At 42.6% G+C, this 10,230-nt stretch overlaps 1 pseudogene; it reads right to left on the bottom strand.

The window, feature by feature from the left end:
• Positions 1–9,427: 9,427 nt before the first annotated feature.
• Positions 9,428–9,804, bottom strand: LOC138521722 (cytochrome b-c1 complex subunit 7 pseudogene; annotated as a pseudogene).
• Positions 9,805–10,230: the final 426 nt, after the last annotated feature.

The raw sequence follows: 10,230 nt of genomic DNA, 5'->3' as shown, positions 1-10,230 counted from the left end.
AACCTAGGAAATAGGCTTTCCTTGCTGTGTGGTTGAGATTGCAACAATGGTGCAGCAGCATAGGCCCAGTTACGTCACTGGCCTATGCACTCCGATGGGCTGCAGTCGCCTTTGAATGTAATGTCCGTGCCTCCTTTGCGGTTTCCTCCAATGTTCTTGACCTAAATGGCCTTCAGCATTACAGTTTGGTGTTTTCTCCTGAGGAGCCTTATCTACTCTCAGACTATTCTTGTCTTCGTGTGTGGATTGTCCTGTGGCAAACACTAATGTGTCTTGTCTCTTGTTTTGCAGGTTGCAGCAGAAACCAAGAGCCAGTGAGCCCCTGTTCCGGGTGCAACGTCTTCAATGGTAAACAGTAAGTGCCTTAGGTTCGGTATCACTAAACTAGCGGCTTTTGGCGGTTAACACATCATCCTCGGTTTCTTTCTTCTTTCAAGTGCTGCTGGGGTGAATGGGATGAGCCATGTGTCTAGGGAAGGCGACTGTGGCAGGTTCCGATGTCCCAAGAATCATGAAAAGCCTAGGTAAGTCACGAATGCTCGAGCGTTAGCTGGTGAGCTTTAGCTTTTCGGAACGCTAAGTGCGAGGCAGAGGACGGGTGTGACTTAAATAGCCAGCCATCTCAAAATGTCACCCGGGATGTTAGTTGTTCCCGCGAGAGTTTACAATCTCGCAGGATCTTGCTCTTCTTGCAGAGGTTATCCTTTGAGGAATATAAGGTGTTACCCCTGCGTGCGTCTGTGTTGGGGTTTGCTTGTTTCTCCATCTCCACACCAAGGCTCCCCAGTGGGCTATTTGTTGGGAAGCAGGGGCACCTGCTCTTACTGTACAAAAGGCTATGTCCCCAATCATGACAGTGAGTTAGGAACAGGAGGTATACATTTGGGAAAGATGGTAAGGACTTGCTACCTTACCTACCCCTCCAAATAGGTTAACCCAAGTTCATGCCTAATTATTACAGATGGAACACATTGAGGAAGACCAAGCTCTTTGCTCAACAAGACTTCTTCTATTTTAGTCAAAAAGAGCTGGTCAGTATTTTGTAGTATATTCAGACCATACTCTTAACTAGGAATCAGCTTCTGCTCATAAATGTTCACTAAGAGAATTAGTGAAAACTGACCATATTCCTTGTTAATCGTTTCCACTTGTGCAGCAAGGGCACAGGTTTTTAGTCTCAATCTGCATAAAGGTAGTCAGATTTGGCCTCTTAAATACGGGGAACCCTAGATAAAGAAGATTATTGAAAACTTCTCATTTGATCTGATTAATCAACCAACAACGACACATTTTCGTCTTGTTTTAAAGTAGATCACTGTGGTCTTAGTAATGTTTACAGTTAAACCATGACTGCACAAATAAAGATACAAAGCAAGCGCTGGAGAAGTCTTAAACAGACGATATCATCATATTCGATCACAAGTGCATGATCGAATATGATGATATCGCCTGCGTAAGCCAACCAGTGTCATTTGAGTATCCAATGCGAGGTGCGAAAGAATGGACTGCAGATAAATAGTCCCCGAAATCAGAGATATACAAATTGAATCGTGTTGGGGCTAAAACACAGCCCTGTCTCAGGCCTCGAGAGATGAATATTGGTGAAGCCAGCATCCCATTACTATTCAGTCTCAGCTGAATGGAGCTTATAGAATGTAAAAGAGCCAGCATTGTCAAGAGACCTTTGGTAATTAGCGCTTCATAAATACAAATAAAATAGAAGAAATACAAATACCCATCCCCCTATTCATAAGTAGAAACAATAATGGCATGTTGCCAATACATAGTTAATATATTAAATGCTGAAATTTGATGAAAAAGCATAACCTGAATATAAGCCCATAGTACTGGATTTTGCTCTAAGAGAAGGACTCATCCCACCTGTAGGTTTAGCTGTGTTTATTAGATCTATGATTTCCTATGAGCTAAACTCATGACTCAAACTATTCGAACTGCACAAATAAAAATCCGAGGTGTTACTTATGGAGGGAGCCTAGGAATCTGCACAATGCTGCTTCCGCACAACATCCGGTATATAATACAATTGCATGCTATTTTGATCTGCGAATTTCCTGTTGATAATGGACCAGAAGAAGTTCGATTTTTAATGTAATAACAGGTAACATCTGCTCATTGTTGCTTTGTAATAGGTAACATGAATGCTCTGACAACCAATTTTGAAATCTCATTTCAACTCATTTTTTTGAGACTCTGAGCTGTTTTCTTCTCTGCCACGTTCCTAGTTTGACACAAGTCTCCCCATGAACCTCCCTTTTTCCCCCTCAACACAGTCATACAGATAGTTTCGATGTTTCTTCTAAGCAGGACTGCTCTTTTGTGATGTGCTATATTGTTAAATTATTTGAAGATTTCAAAAAGTTTGAATAAGTAGTATGGCTAATTAAATCAACCCCAAAACATTTAGGAAATGCGGGCAAGAGTCTTAATAGACTATAATTAAATGGAACCCATCTTAATCTATTCCTAGCAGTATTAACCAATAAACAGATGGCTGAGAATGATTAATTTTCCAACATTAGGTTCCAATTAAAATCAAGGCATACTACTGCGTGATCGCTCTTGTCAGAATCAACTATTTCTAACTGCTGCCACAGCAAAGGCACAGACTGAGAAACATATAAATAGTGTAAAGTGGAAGAAATTCCCCCCCTCTGTCATGTGGGTTAGCTGGGAATGTCGCCATACACATTACCATTTGTCTTCCCAAGCTTCCAAGAGGACATTAATTCAGCCCAACGCATCCCTCTAGAGGCATTATTAATGTTTTATAGGAAGGAGCGGCTACTATAGAAGGGCCCCTGTGATTTGCATTTGGGCAATTACTAATCAAATCACCTTCAACAATCTCACTATCCAAGCCACATTTACGATGTCATTCTTAAAGAGCATAATTTATATAATAAAAACATTTTACAACATTTTCTCATATTAATGAAATCACCAACACTCCAAAGTAAGTATCATACACAAGCTCACTGTTCGTTGTGAGAGTATTCTGTACCTCAGTGAGCACACCTCAACTTGGTTTATCTAAGGGGCCTTTTCAGCAGATTGAAAAAAACACAGAAAATCTATCTAAGCATGGCACGTCTTTAATCCACACTTCCTGTAAAAGAACAACATCAAACTGATTCAGACAAGGAAAAGAAGATGATGGAGTAAACAAATGGGTCTGGTCCGCTGAGTGCTAGGGCACAACTGATAATATGTTGTTAAATATAAAGTTTAACTACATCTCCTTTTTGTTTACTTTCTTGCTGGTACCCAGGAAGCCATGGCCAATAAACTTGGAACTCACAATAATCCTGCAGATTATTTAAAAACACAGCTGATCTTTGACAGTTATTTTCCCGATCAATATAAATCTTTAGATTCATGCCCAGGGAACAAAACGCTTTTTAAATCTGCAGAGAGATGGGAAGCCGCTACAAGCTTGTGGTTGGAATTTTGACAAGGAAGCACATCATACCCAGTAATAATACTGTTTCAACTTCTGATAGCAACGCATTAGAAATTACGCGAGAGGATAGGTGTAACCACTAAGTCAACCAGAATATCATCAATACAATCAGTTGGCATGATATCTTTAGATTTATTAAGTCTCAGGCTAGGAATGTCCTCAAATAGTTGTGGTATATTTTGACGGTGAAGCACCAATGGATCTGGCGACAGGAAGACAGCTTCTAGCTCCACGCATAGAGCTGTACTCGATTTAGACTCTACTCGATTCACTGCCATATTTAACCAAGGTATTTGGGCTACCAAATCTGAAGCAGTGTCAACAACCACCTAGTTTATGCAAGAAGGCTGGCGAGAAATAACTCCATTTGGCAAAATATTGCCCGTAGATCAGTGGTTTTCTTTGATGCTCATCAAAGGGGAAGGAATCAACATTTCATGAAAGGATTGAACGTTTATAGAAGCATTTGAAATGTTGATATCATCTGGCTTTGTCAAATAAGGAAGAATTGTTTCAGTTCCGGTTTTGATGAGTTTCTTCCCTATAATTATTTCTTTTTACTTTATTCTTCCTATGTTTTTTCAGTGATTTATTGGAAGCCTCAAGTACAGTCGAATACATCATCCTTTGTTGTTAACATTTGAGCAGAGATGACGCAAAAACATTTTCGAGGAACTTTTTCCCCATACTGCTGCTTTCTGTCCTTTAACATTTTTAGGCTCTGGATTTTTGCCTCCTTTGTAGAGAGAATCACACCCTCCTCTGATCTATTAATCACACACAGGTCGGGTTGCAACTCCTCAGCTTTCGATAGCGCTGATTGAGCTGTCAGATTCACAGGACAGCTTTGAGACAGGTCTAAGATATTACTAGTTTGGTGCTGAATTTTTGCTAGGTTAGAGAAACTGTCATTTAATGCTGAGCCATCCACTCTCTTCATAGTGCTAAGATGAAGTCTGCCTGGTGGATATGGCTTTGACCCACACTGTGGAGGGCGCACATGGATTTTACTGTCCCCCAGCCCGAGTCTAGTACGGCCCGAGCGAATGGTTTCTTTTTTTTCTTGAGAGAAATCTCCTGAGAATACATAAAAACAATTTTTTCAAAAGCTGGCCGCTGCCATATGGAAAAGGGCCTACGTTCCATTTCTATTTTATGAACCTGGCCGGGAGACAGGAGGAGTGCAGGTAAATGAGGAAAGTGTGGGGAAGGGGTTTGGTTGGTTTTGAGGGAGTTGGAAGGCAACCCACATTACAAAAAAAAAGTATGTCCCCATTTGGGGAAGGGCTTTGGGTGGCTCGAACAGCAGGCAGATAATGTGTATTCTTGTACGCTGTTCCAGCCACCTGATTGGCTGAGCGCCCTTCCCTGGGTGCAAATGGTACATAAGCCTGATTGCCAACTGGAAAAGGCACATAGTTTATGGATAACAATTGATATTTAATTTAACAGAATGGTGTGGCCCTTCAAGTTCTCTGTTATGTTGTTATACAAAGTTACACATGAATTACGAATAAACTTGAGTGCTGTAATTAAAGTAGGGCTAATAGAGTTCACTAGAAGAAAGAATAGAATTTTCTCTTAACAGTGTGTGTTGTTGAAATAATACTGGTGACCTTGACAAAGGAAAGGGGCATCTTCAGAAACCTGTATTGCGCCCCCTAGCTCCTCCCCCGCTCACGGAATCGAAACCAAAGTGAAGTCAGTTTCAAATGCCGACCAAGCTGACGTCTGACCAAGTGGAGAAAATTGAGCCTGCATGGCAGTAGTTAAACAGCAAGGATCTTCTGCAATATCTGAATGGAACACATCTGTGATTTTAGCTTTAGATTTTTTCTTAGGAACCATGACCCGCTCAGTTTCTGTAATCAAATCCTCCAATAATTGCGAGGGATCAAGTGCCGGGTTGGTTCCAGGCAAGATTGGCTCCTTTATCGGACATGAGCTTTGAGACATCTGTGCCTTTGATGTCTCAGGCTTACTTCTTCAATTGTAAGATTTGCAACATTGATGAAGCATTCTGAGCACAATAGAAATACAAAGCAAGAATTTAAGTATAAAATAGACTCTCCCACTTCCACCGCCGACCACTGCTACAAATGCACTCAGTCTTGCACTTGTCTGCGCGTGCGCTGTGTGCAGCGCTCCTGCTTTTAACGAGCAGTCTGTAATTCCAGGTACACTCAGAAAAACATATAGAACAGAGCTTCCTGCCACTACTGCACTTACTATTGCACTCGCCTGTGCACGCACTCTGCTCCTGCTTTTAACAGGAACGCTGGAATACCAGGTGAGTGCAAATAGCGTACACGCAGAAAAACATGTCCAACTTTCAGAAAAGCAACAGAGCTGCCTTGCACAACTGTACATAGATTTCCACTTGGCCACGATTGTTGATTCTTTAAATGTAAATGCCCTGCTCTCCATGTGTTGAATATGCAGGGTCTTGCCATAGCATCCCTTACCAATCGGAGTCCCGGACAGAGCATAACGGCAGAGTGCTGCGTCCTGTCTGCAACTGCCCCAAATTTAGGAGGGCTAATCTTTCCCTTGCCAGGAGCTTGAAAGCTACAATTACTTCAGGTAAGATGACATATATAGGCCTCATTACGGGTTTGGTGGTAGTTCAGCGGTAATTCTGCCGGACTACTGCCAAAATCGATTACCACTGCTGCTACTTGGTCCCGTGGACATAGCGCAAGATTAAAAGTGGCGGCACAGCAGTGCAAGTCCCTATTTTCAGAGTCCAATCGGACTTCATAGGGATTTCGACGGAACTACCCATTGTGGTAGTTCCACCGCATTAATTCTGGCAAAATTTAGCAGTCGGCAGTAGATTAACTTCCAGGTATTTGCTGGAGGTAATTCCTGCACCCCACTACCAAACTCATAGTATGGCAGTGCAGGAATGCGGCAGTTAAGTGGCGGTAACTGAATTACTAGAACAAATACCGGAGTGGTGGGCACCACAATGTTTACTCATTTCTATTCAATGTGTAAATCTCTCAGTTAGTTTTCAATAATTTTAACCTGGAGCTGCCAGTTTAAACTGGTCCTATAGCACAAGGCCCTCGATAAACCACAAAAAAAACCAAAACAAGGCAACTTTGCCTTATTATAACTGCTGCTTCTCAGTTTGCTCCTAGGGAGGGCTGCAAGTTCCCAGAATTGTATATTTATGTCCAATGTTCTAATAAAATCAAAGTATCAGTTAAATCCGTGCAGTTTTGGCCAAGAATGTTTTATTCACATTCCTGTTTTTGTAATAAGATTTATTCTTAATGTAATCTGTTGGGAGGAGAGACATCCCCGCCCCAGGGTAAACACCCGGGGGTGGGGCGCGAGGCGTACGTGCTGCGGCATTCCTGTCGGACCACGGCGCCTCGCCACCGTCTCCAAGGCAACGTTTAAATAGAACTAAGAGGCATGCACAAGCATGTCTCTCTGCAGAAGGTAGAACAACGCAGGAACTGAAGGTAAGCGTCGAAGAACAATCGCCGCTTTGATCTATACAATCACAAAAGACATGTTGGAACGGCTGTCTAATAGCCTGTTTCTTTCACAGAGACACGATTGACATATGCGTTTCGCCACGCATCTGCAACACACGTGGCTGTATCCGTGAGCGTTGCAAAACGAATTAGATGAATAAAAGCCTTTGGGGCTTATTATATTTGACAGAGATAGCGCATTGAAAGTGATCAGGTAGGACACTCTTCTGTCCTTAAACCGTGTACATAGGGTTTGTAACGCTGATACTAAATGGCAATTTCTGTTTTTCATTCATTTTTTCTGGCGTACCAATTGAATACTCGTGGGACAAACAAAATGGTATGTGTGAATTTGTTTATGTATTGTATATAAACCATTTAATGTACTTGTATTGACAAATGTATTACTATGCTCAGCTTGATGATGTAATCAAGAGCCTATATACAGCCCTGATGAAGGTTCTTACCGAAATGTATTGGCTAAATGTATATTGATGGCAAAATATGATCACCCAACAGATTACATCAAGAATAAATCTTATTACAAAAACAGGAATGTGAATAAAACATTCCTGGCCAAAACTGCACGGATTTAACAGATACTTTGATTTTATTAGAACATTGGACATAAATATACAATTCTGGTAACTGAATTACTGCCACGTTACTGCCATTTTTTTCCTGCACTGTCATACTTGTAATGAGGCCCACTATAGTCTCCTCATACTCTGTCCCCCAAGCCTTTATCAAGTTAATCGCTTTAAAGGCATGAAGACATGTTGGAACACTGCCTGGTCTGAAGATATGTGTTCAAGTGCATATATTTCAGACTCTGTCCAATCCTGGTTTCACCACTTAACCAAAGTGTTTGACAACGTCATTTAATTTCACTGAATATTGCCAAAATTGTCTAACAATTCCAGCACTCCTAATCGGGCTAAATTTTCCAATTATGAATCACCGAATTTTGGCGTTAATGCCAATTCTTGAAGTCTCTAGGACTCTATTCGGGATTTGGAGATTTTACCATGGATGGTAATTTCGCCTGCGGTACACCCTCCATTATATGGAAGTAAAGTTCTGGAGGTATTACCTGCACTTTATTTTTAAACTTTGTTGCTGCAGGAATGTGGCAGTGAATTGTCTGTAACAGAATTGCTGCCGTTTACCGTCACTTTTTCTCACACCACTAAACTTTTCATGAGACCCACTGGTTCTTGTCTGTCAATTTTGGTAGTCCCTGGAAAAAGTCTCACACATGGTTTGCTAAACTATAGAGTTGCTCCACATAGAACAGGACTGCGAGACCTGTCCTTGGCCTCAAGCCCAGGGATCGTATCTCTCCAGCCCTGAAATCTCTTCATTAGCTCCCAGTGGCCTCAAGGTTCAAGTTAAAGATCGTCTGCATCGTCCACAAGGCTTTCTGTGGCCTGGGACCGCTCTACCTTCAACTTTCTCTTCCAAAACATCTTCCTTCTCGAGCTCTCCACTCATCCACCTCCAACTCTCTGAGGGTCAGACACTTCTCCAAGCAGAGAGTTGTGGGCAGATGTATATCCTCGTCTGGGACCTCCCTCTGGAAAAGTCTCCCTGCCTTTCTCAAACTTTAGCAGGACCACCTCCGATTCCGGAAGCAATTCAAGACTTTCCTTTTCGCTTCTGCTTTCGCTCTTCCTCTCCCCTGCTGATGCACCTGACTTTGCCACGCACTGGTCACCTGGATATCTTCTGAACTCGGGCCCAGACTCTTGCATTTCCAGTTGCCTTTGCACTGACTCAGGACTCCCCCAGCACTTAAGGGTTTGTTCCTGCAACCCTGCAGTCCCTTCTCTCTGCATGTATGAGCCACATGCTGGCTGCATTTAGTGATTTATCTGCACTTCTCCCCTTCCCTTTTCCCCGCACTTGCACGATCTGAATGACACAAGGCCTAGTAAGATCGTTGTTTTGGCCTCCCTTTGTTTCCCCCTCCTTGTCTTGTCGCACCTAGAAACACTTGTGTACAGTTGCGTTAATAAGTGCCATATCATATCATATCATATATAATACTAGTGACCATTCATATATTACACAACGCAAGGTTATTTGTCTCTTAGCTCACTCATGGCAACTTGCAATGCCAGTTCCCAGCATGCTTCCAAGTATCAAAACCTGATAACACTCTGGTAATGTCCTTTTTTGTGAGAGGGTTGTGCCAGTGCTTTAAGTTGGTCTCAGAACCGAGGGGGGCTCTAGTTAGGAGGCACGGTCTTGATATGGGTTTCTGCATCCCACCCACCCCATACTTAGGCCATGCCCCCTGTAAGGTTATTTAGCGTGTTACAACACAGAGTACAGCACAGAGTACAGCACTACTGCACAGGATCAATGTGTAGCATGTTTTTTTAAAATATTTTTTTTTCTTTTTTTTTATTACAGAAAATGTACAGCATATTTAATTAGAGATTCTGAAAAACAGATTTCTTGCATTAGTGTATTATTTTTTGTCCCATTCTTGCCGTTCTTTCCTTTCACGAATAACCTCCTTCAGGTATGGCGTAAGGTAATAATCTTCCTCCTCATATTTTGTCCACATTTCCTTTGGAAGCACTTGTTGCATAGCGGTCAGATCCAATGCTCCCTTGATGCGAAAGTTTCGGACATCGACAGCCTTTGGTGGGAGCCTCTTTACGGCTTCCTTGACATCATCATCTTCATAAATTGTGTCATCTCGCAATAGACCAAGCTTGTTGAACCCTGCTGCATTGTAATACCATTTGCAAAGGCCCTCAAACAATCGGCTGGATGCAGCAACAGGTGCCCGGGATGCCATGTTCACTAGAGGTCCCACAGCTCTGCCTATGTGTTGTGGGGGCCTGGAAAATGTTTGGCTCCTTATGGGAGTCAAGCAGGAGAGCTGGGGTGCACTGGTAGTATACCTTTGGTGCGCCCAGCCCTTCCTTTTTGCTACAAATCACGGTCTCTGAGTCCTACTGAATGACTGCTTGTGGGGGGTCAGGGCATGTGCTTTAGAAACAAAAGGAGGGTTCGGGAGCACCAAAGGAATAATACCAGTGAGCTGGGGCACACTGGTATTATTCCTTTGGTGAGCTGGGCACACCTTTAGTTTCTTAAAAAGAGGAAGTAATGCCTAGCAGGCCATCCTTTCATTCATGGAGTCACGTGGTTGAAGGGCTGCCTTCAGGGGCGGTGGGTCCGTTTTTAGTTTCTCAAATAGGTCACCAGGAGTGCCTAGTAGCAAGATAGTGCAGTAGTGTA

This window comes from Ambystoma mexicanum, chromosome 1q (genome assembly GCF_040938575.1).
Source record: "Ambystoma mexicanum isolate Mex_15411 chromosome 1q, UKY_AmexF1_1, whole genome shotgun sequence".
Classification (NCBI taxonomy): Eukaryota; Metazoa; Chordata; class Amphibia; order Caudata; family Ambystomatidae; genus Ambystoma; species Ambystoma mexicanum.
This window is presented reverse-complemented; position numbering and strand designations above follow the sequence as displayed.